At 48.2% G+C, this 9,555-nt stretch overlaps 1 non-coding gene across 1 annotated transcript; it reads left to right on the top strand.

Moving 5' to 3' along the window:
• The first annotated feature begins 956 nt into the window (after window positions 1-956).
• On the top strand, window positions 957-1,111 carry LOC131292143 (5.8S ribosomal RNA). Its single transcript, XR_009189836.1, has one exon. It is a non-coding gene; the product is annotated as a 5.8S ribosomal RNA (ribosomal RNA).
• Window positions 1,112-9,555: the final 8,444 nt, after the last annotated feature.

Here is a 9,555-nt window from a genome sequence, read left to right as displayed (position 1 = left end):
CATACCATCGGTATCCTATTGAAACACACAAGTCGATATCAAACCTCATGATTGTGTAGTCCTCCACTGGTCCACGCCGCTTCGGCCGTCCTGGGTAAAATGGAACATTCCAGCTTGCCCTATGTGGAAGAGGGCACATTACTCAATACTGTGGTGTGAAGTATAAAGTTCAGTTCTCCCCTGGTCCACGCTGCTTCGGCGGTCCTGGGTAAGATAGTTCATTCTAGCTTGCCCTATGTGGAAGAGGACACTTCATACTTCGTCTCTAAGCGGCGGCTTGACTCCTCCCTACGGGGAACGGGTTTACGCGCACAGCGGCGGCTTACGCACTATGGCAGTCATGGATGCCTTACGTTTCTATGAAAAGTGTGTTCCTCCCCTGGTCCACGCTGCTTCGGCAGTCCTGGGTAAGATAGTTAGTTCTAGCTTGCCCTATGTGGAAGAGGACACGTAGACTTACTGTGGTGTGAAGTATAAAGTTCAGTTCTCCCCTGGTCCACGCCGCTTCGGCCGTCCTGGGTAAAATGGATTCATCCAGCTTGCCCTATGTGGAATGAGGACACTTTATGCTTCGTCTCTAAGCGGCGGCTTGCTCCTCCCTACGGGGAACGGGTATACGCGCACAGCGGCGGCTTACGTTATGGCAGTCATGGATGCCTTACGTTTCCATGAAAAGTGTGTTCCTCCCCTGGTCCACGCTGCTTCGGCAGTCCTGGGTAAGATAGTTAGTTCTAGCTTGCCCTATGTGGAAGAGGACACGTAGACTTACTGTGGTGTGAAGTATAAGGTTCAGTTCTCCCCTGGTCCACGCCGCTTCGGCCGTCCTGGGTAAAATGGATTCATCCAGCTTGCCCTATGTGGAATGAGGACACTTTATGCTTCGTCTCTAAGCGGCGGCTTGCTCCTCCCTACGGGGAACGGGTATACGCGCACAGCGGCGGCTTACGCAAGTTAGTCACCCTCGGCAGTGGATCACTCGGCTCATGGATCGATGAAGACCGCAGCTAACTGCGCGTCATAATGTGAACTGCAGGACACATGAACATTGATAAGTTGAACGCATATTGCACGTCGTGGGAACCTACCATGATGTACAGATGACTGAGCGCTTATATTTGAGAAATGTATCGCATACATTTAACTACGCCGTGACACCCGTCACGAGACGTGCACCATGATGTTAACTAGGGTCGCGACGACCCGCTAGCATTAAAGAACCCGTGGTTTACAATATACTGGCATTGGAATTCGAAGTATTTAGAGCGTCCGTGTTCCCGCGTGAGGCGGAAGTACGAGGAGAAGGCGTGCTTGTGGTGTCTGTGGTGGTGTTTACTGATGTCTAGCTTCAGCTTATTTATTTATTTAAATAGAAGCGAAGATGTCAAAGTAGCGTCGAAGCAGCAGCGGTAGCACAAATGATTCAAGTATGGAAGTTGACCAAAGGAACACAAACAAACTAGCGTATGGGCAATGGAAGGTATCAGTGAGTTAAACCACACGCGGGCTAACAGCCCGTTAACCGAGTCCAACGGTACATATTGTTCTACACAAAGACTTTATGTTAGGGGTTCAAGCCCCATAGTACTCAAACGGTGACAGTAGCAAATATCCCAAAACGAACGTGAATCTTATTCACAAGAGTACGAACATAAAGGAACACGGACCAAGCGTACCGAGAGAATCGGTACTATAGAGCCCTCGTGGTTCTACACAAAGACTTTATGTTCGGGGTTCACACCCCAAATCGAACGTGGAATTTACTTTCTGATGGTCATGCGGTCGTCCAAAGGGGTCTAGTATCCTGGGATGACAAGCATCACGGGCACAGCTCGTATCAAAACAGTCGAAGAGGCCCGCGAAAGCTTGCTTTCCATGGCTATGCGATGCACAAATTGAGTTTACTCACCGTAGTATAAAACGAACGAACCGAACCTATCCGAGTAGGGATAATGGGCGCAGTAACATACTTCTGTGACCCAGCGAGAGTTGAACGAGGTGACATGAACTGTCAGTGGCTTATATCAGATGGGATACATACATGAGATTGCTTTCAAATCTACACTCGAAAACCTAACCAAGTAAAAGCGAACGTGGGGAGGATTCGAAACCGGTAACGAAATCTTAAGCTGGAAAGAGTCATCACTATGGATACATATTATGCGAAACCAATCAAGTGCTCAGTACTGATCCAAAACCTAAGAGCACTAGTGAACACCTTATTCTCACCCTAGTTCACATCCAAGTGATCGACCACGTGTGTGAAGCAAAGACCAATCGAATTCCTCAATGGACTGAACACTATGAACAAATGGCCAAAAACGTTATAACTATCCAAACATCCTACTATCTAGCGAAAGTCATCACGATGGAACCATACAATGATCTTAACCTATAGCGCTCACCTATTCCTACCCAGAGTGCAAGTGAACATATTGCTCACCCTAACCAGTTCACATCCACGTGATCGACTAACATACCGAAGTTACCACAAGTCAAAGTTATACGTTTACAAGCGCAAGACCAATCGAAAACCCCGAAAGCAATCTCGACCCAAAATGTATTATCCGTGAGTGTAGTCGAGTCTCGTACTCGTCATCTGTAATCGTCGGATAGAATATCCAGTACACGGTTGTCTTTCCAAATGAAATCTACATACAGAACTCGCTCTTGGCAAATGGGTGGCATTGGCGCAATCAGGAGCGAGTTCCCGTCCGGGTGCCAAGTGATTGGCAAATGTCTGGGGGAAAGCAACCATATATTGATTTGTCTGTTAGTGTACTGGGTGTTTGAGGTATGTAGTATCCACGCTTGGTTGGGTGTGTCAGAGGACCATGGATGCGTTCACAACCCCAATTGGGGTACATCGGGAATGATTTTGTGGAACCGATGTGCCCGGCACACACTAAGTTTTGTTGCAAGTTAATAGTGTGCCATGTCCGGGGGGGTTGTGATTAAACTCTGGTGAATTGCGTACTGTGGTGATTGGGGTATGAAAGCCCCGCAGTTGCAATGATCGGACGCGCCTAGCGTGTCCTTTAGTTGATGGTAGGGAAATGAAGGCCCTTGTCAGCTCACCTAAGTATTCATGGAAGTTTGGCATAAGGTCGCTGTGGTAGGGGTATGAAGGCCCCGTCAGCGCATGCACAATCGGGCGCACGAGCGCTTAGCGGAGTCGAATGCCGCTCAAGTGCCTGTCCGGTGCATCGGGTGTGTGTGATACGAGGGCAATGAGGTTCGCACGGGGGCTCGCCTCCCGTGTGCTACCGGACTTGACAACATATAGAACGTGGTGTTTGCTCCTCCGGGTGCAATGGGACAATGAACATTCGAACGCAAAGTCGGAATTCTGGTTGATCCTACCAGTAATATACGCTCGTCTCAAAGGTTAAGCCATGCATGTCTAAGTACAAACAGATTTAATGTGAAACCGCATAAGGCTCAGTATAACAGCTATAATTTACGAGATCATCAACCTAGTTACTTGGATAACTGTGGAAAATCTAGAGCTAATACATGCAACATGCCAGGACCCTCGCGGGAACTGGTGCACTTATTAGTCAAACCAATCGCGGGTTCTCCGTGTCATTGAGTTGAAGTCTGGATAATGATGCTGATCGTATGGTCTCGCACCGACGACAGATCTCGCAAATATCTGCCCTATCAACTATGGATGGTAGTATAGAGGACTACCATGGTTGCAACGGGTAACGGGGAATCAGGGTTCGATTCCGGAGAGGGAGCCTGAGAAATGGCTACCACATCCAAGGAAGGCAGCAGGCGCGTAAATTACCCAATCCCGGGACGGGGAGGTAGTGACGAGAAATAACAATATGAAACTCTTTAATGATGTTTCATAATTGGAATGAGTAGAGCATAAATCCTTCTACGAGGATCAAGTGGAGGGCAAGTCTGGTGCCAGCAGCCGCGGTAATTCCAGCTCCACTAGCGTATATTAAAATTGTTGCGGTTAAAACGTTCGAAGTTGATACTTGTCCAACACAGTCCGGCTCCGCCGACCCGGTCAACCCGTGGTCGGTGGGCCAAGTCGGAATCTGGTTGCGACTCAATGGTGTGGTAGGGCACCAAGTCTGTGTCATGGTGTGCCCTTCAACGGGTGCAAGTGTAACATAGAGCTCGACCGCTCACGTTTACCTTGAACAAATTAGAGTGCTTAAAGCAGGGTGCCCAAACGCCCTAGAATAATCTTGCATGGAATAATGGAATACGACCTTGGTCTAATCTTTCATTGGTTTGTACTCAGACCGGAGGTAATGATTAACAGAAGTAGTTGGGGACACTAGTATTACGGCGCGAGAGGTGAAATTCGTAGACCGTCGTAAGACTAACTAAAGCGAAGGCATTTGTCAAGGATGCTTTCTTTAATCAAGAACGAAAGTTAGAGGATCGAAGGCGATTAGATACCGCCCTAGTTCTAACCGTAAACGATGCCAACTAGCAATTGGGAGACGCTACAACCAGGTGCTCTCAGTAGCTTCCGGGAAACCAAAGTCAGGTTCCGGGGGAAGTATGGTTGCAAAGTTGAAACTTAAAGGAATTGACGGAAGGGCACCACAATGAAATGGAGCTTGCGGTTCAATTTGACTCAACACGGGAAAACTTACCAGGTCCGAACTTATGGAGGTGAGACAGATTAATAGCTCTTTCTCAAATTTAAGGGTAGTGGTGCATGGCCGTTCTTAGTTCGTGGATTGATTTGTCTGGTTAATTCCGATAACGAACGTGACTCACATATGCTAACTAGAACGCAGTCAGCGTTAATGCGTCGATGCCGATTGGAACGGGTTAGGACCTTTCGGTGGAGTATGACCTGACACCTTCGCTGTTCGTGTGCGCAAGTGCACTTACGGTACGCTGCTTAGCAGGACAATTTGTGTTTAGCAAAATGAGATCGAGCGATAACAGGTCCGTGATGCCCTTAGATGTTCTGGGCTACACGCGTGCTACAATGTGGGTAGCAGCGTGTCTCCTATTCCGAGAGGAACGGGAAATCACTCAAATACTCACTTAGTAGGGATTATGGATTGCAATGGTCCATATGAACTCGGAACTTCTAGTAAGTGCTGGTCATCAGCCAGCGTTGAATACGTCCCTGCCCTTTGTACACACCGCCCGTCGCTACTACCGATGGATTATTTAGTGAGGTCTTTGGAGATGATCGTTCGCTGGATCCTCGTGAACCGCGTCTGCTTTATCGAAGTTGACCGAACTTGATGATTTAGAGGAAGTAAAAGTCGTAACAAGGTTTCCGTAGGTGAACCTGCGGAAGGATCATTAGTGGCCAAGTGATCCTTCCAGAAGTCCGAACCTGCGGGTTGAGACTTCGGCACAAGTTGCCATATGATAATTGACGAAACACTATAGAAGTCCGAACCTGCGGGTTGAGACTTCGGCACAAGTTGCCATATGATAATTGACGTAACACTAACAAGTCCGAACCTGCGGGTTGAGACTTAGGCACACGTTGCCTTATACATGACTTCGAACAAATACACAAGTCCGAACCTGCGGGTTGAGACTTAGGCACAAGTTGCCTTATACATGACTTCGAACAAATACACAAGTCCGAACCTGCGGGTTGAGACTTAGGCACAAGTTGCCATATGAAAGTTGACGAAACACTAACAAGTCCGAACCTGCGGGTTGAGACTTAGGCACACGTTGCCTTATACATGACTTCGAACAAATACACAAGTCCGAACCTGCGGGTTGAGACTTAGGCACAAGTTGCCTTATACATACATTGGCCAAATAAACAGAAGTCCGAACCTGCGGGTTGAGACTTAGGCACAAGTTGCCATATTATATTCGATCAAACACTAGGTAGTCCGAACCTGCGGGTTGAGACTCAAGACCGTAACAAGATGTCACTATACAAGTCCGAACCTAAGGGTTGAGACTTAATGCGATCTAGATACCAAGTTGACATCCAATACCTGTTGAGCAAAACCAAAGATTCCCTGTTCTCGAATGATTACACTATATAACAGGGAATCATGAAGAAATCAAGCAAGCGTGAAACAAAGTCATCACTTGGGCATGCTCGATAGCCAACCACATGACCTTAACCTAAGAGAGCATGCAAACCACATGATACCTATAAACGATTAACCCGCCCTAGTTCAATCGTTCACCAAGTGATGACTTCAGTATGGCTAAGAGAAAAACTTTTAAATGGGAAAAACTCTAAGTCCGAACCTCCGGGTTGAGACTTCCGCGTCGGAGGTGGGCGCACCTCCTATCCGAAAGATGATGAATCAGGGGTGTTCGGTCAGCAATGGTCGGATTCCCCGTCGTAGTCCAACTATGACAATCAAAGTCAAGACCTCCGGGTTGAGACTTTCCGCGAGTACAAGCATAAAGGAACACGGACCAAGCCGTACCGAGAGAATCGGTACTAGAGCCCTCGTGGTTCTACATTGAGAGAGCCCTCGTGGTTCTCATTAGGGGCTTTATGCAAGTCGTACTCAATACTGTGGTGTGAAGTATAAAGTAGTCCTCGCCTGGTCCACGCTGCTTCGGCGGTCCTGGGTAAGATAGTTAATTCTAGCTTGCCCTATAGTGGAATGAGGACACTTAATGCTTCGTCTTTTAGCGGCGGCTAGACTCCTCCTCACGGGGAACGAGTTGACGCACACAGCGGCGGCTTACGCACTATGGCAATCATGGATGCCTGAAGATTCCGTGAAGTTCTCCCCTGGTCCACGCTGCCTCGGCAGTCCTGGGTAAAATGGAATATTTCCAGCTTGCCCTATAGTGGAAGAGGACTATCCAACAATACAAAGTCAAGACCTCCGGGTTGAGACTTTCCGCGTCGGTGGTGTCGCGCACCGCCTATCCGAAAGATGGTGTAACAGGGGTGTTCGATCAGCAATGGTCGGATGCCCCGTCATAGTCCAACTATGACAACCAAAGTCAAGACCTCCGGGTTGAGACTTTCCGCGTCCGGAGGTACGCGTACCGCCTACCCGAAAGATGGTGTGCTTCTGGGGTATTCGATGAGTCGGATACCCCGTCGTAGTCCAACTATGACAATACAAAGTCAAGACCTCCGGGTTGAGACTTCCGCGTCGGAGGTGCGCGCACCGCCTACCCGAAAGATGGTGAATCAGGGGTGTTCGATCAGCAATGGTCGGATGCCCCGTCGTAGTCCAACTATGACAATCAAAGTCAAGACCTCCGGGTTGAGACTTCCACGTCCGGAGGTACGCGTACCGCCTACCCGAAAGATGGTGAATCAGGGGTGTTCGATCAGCAATGGTCGGATGCCCCGTCGTAGTCCAACTATGACAATACAAAGTCAAGACCTCCGGGTTGAGACTTTTCGCGAGTACAAGCATAAAGGAACACGGACCAAGCCGTACCGAGAGAATCGGTACTAGAGCCCTCGTGGTTCTACATTGAGAGAGCCCTCGTGGTTCTCATTAGGGGCTTTATGCAAGTCGTACTCAATACTGTGGTGTGAAGTATAAAGTATAGAGTCCTCCACTGGTCCACGCTGCTCCGGCGGTCCTGGGTAAGATAGTTCATTCTAGCTTGCCCTATGTGGAAGAGGACTCAATACCCTACCTGTTGAGCTTGAAACAAAGTCATCACTTGGGCATGCTCATATTGCCATACAATATTCCATTATCTACTAATGAGCATGCAGCTATATGATATTAACCTGTAAACGATTACCCCGCCGTAGTTCAGCGCTTCAACCAAGTGATGACTTCAGTATGGCTAGTGTGTGAAGTATAAAGTATAGTCCTCCCCTGGTCCACACTGCTTCGGCGGTCCTGGGTAAGATAGTTAGTTCTAGCTTGCCCTATGGTGGAAGAGGACACCATACTTAATACTGTGGTGTAATGAACAAAGTATAGTCCTCCACTGGTCCACGCTGCTTTGCAGTCCTGGGTAAGATAGTTAATTCTAGCTTGCCCTATGTGGAAGAGGGCATACAAGACAAAGTATAGTTCTCCCCTGGTCCACGCTGCTTCGGCGGTCCTGGGTAAGATAGTTAATTCTAGCTTGCCCTATGTGGAAGAGAGCATACATGAACCAAGAACGAAGGTTATGATCGAGGAATGATTCGACAACTAACCGATGGTATGAAATGTGAAGAATTCAAGCAAGCACACAATCAAGTCATCACTTGGGCATGCTCGATAGCCAACCCTATGACATTAACCTAGTAGAGCATGCGAAAACCAATATATATGTAAACGATGCCCCTCCCTAGTTCAGCGCTTCAACCAAGTGATGACTTCAGAATGGCTAAATCAAATCGGTTCAAAACATACCATCGGTACCCTATTGAAACACACAAGTCGATATCAAACCTCTTAATTGTGTAGTCCTCCACTGGTCCACGCCGCTTCGGCGGTCCTGGGTAAGATAGTTCATTCTAGCTTGCCCTATGTGGAAGAGGGCACATTACTCAATACTGTGGTGTTATGAACAAAGTATAGTCCTCCACTGGTCCACGCTGCTTCGGCGGTCCTGGGTAAGATAGTTAATTCTAGCTTGCCCTATGTGGAAGAGGGCATACAAGACAAAGTATAGTTCTCCCCTGGTCCACGCTGCTTCGGCGGTCCTGGGTAAGATAGTTAATTCTAGCTTGCCCTATGTGGAAGAGAGCATACATGAACCAAGAACGAAGGTTATGATCGAGGAATGATTCGACAACTAACCGATGGTATGAAATGTGAAGAATTCAAGCAAGCACACAATCAAGTCATCACTTGGGCATGCTCGATAGCCAACCCTATGACATTAACCTAGTAGAGCATGCGAAACCCAATATATATGTAAACGATGCCTCCCTAGTTCAGCGCTTCAACCAAGTGATGACTTCAGAATGGCTAAATCAAATCGGTTCAAAACATACCATCGGTACCCTATTGAAACACACAAGTCGATATCAAACCTCATGATTGTGTAGTCCTCCACTGGTCCACGCCGCTTCGGCCGTCCTGGGTAAAATGGAACATTCCAGCTTGCCCTATGTGGAAGAGGGCACATTACTCAATACTGTGGTGTGAAGTATAAAGATCAGTTCTCCCCTGGTCCACGCTGCTTCGGCGGTCCTGGGTAAGATAGTTCATTCTAGCTTGCCCTATGTGGAAGAGGACACTTAATACTTCGTCTCTAAGCGGCGGCTTGACTCCTCCCTACGGGGAACGGGTTTACGCGCACAGCGGCGGCTTACGCACTATGGCAGTCATGGATGCCTTACGTTTCTATAAAAAGTGTGTTCCTCCCCTGGTCCACGCTGCTTCGGCAGTCCTGGGTAAGATAGTTAGTTCTAGCTTGCCCTATGTGGAAGAGGACACGTAGACTTACTGTGGTGTGAAGTATAAAGTTCAGTTCTCCCCTGGTCCACGCCGCTTCGGCCGTCCTGGGTAAAATGGATTCATCCAGCTTGCCCTATGTGGAATGAGGACACTTTATGCTTCGTCTCTAAGCGGCGGCTTGCTCCTCCCTACGGGGAATGGGTATACGCGCACAGCGGCGGCTTACGTTATGGCAGTCATGGATGCCTTACGTTTCCAT

The sequence above is a fragment of the Anopheles ziemanni genome (genome assembly GCF_943734765.1).
Source record: "Anopheles ziemanni chromosome X unlocalized genomic scaffold, idAnoZiCoDA_A2_x.2 X_unloc_35, whole genome shotgun sequence".
NCBI lineage: Eukaryota > Metazoa > Arthropoda > Insecta > Diptera > Culicidae > Anopheles > Anopheles ziemanni.
Note: the sequence above shows the minus strand (reverse complement) of the source record. Positions and strands in the feature narration are given on the sequence as shown.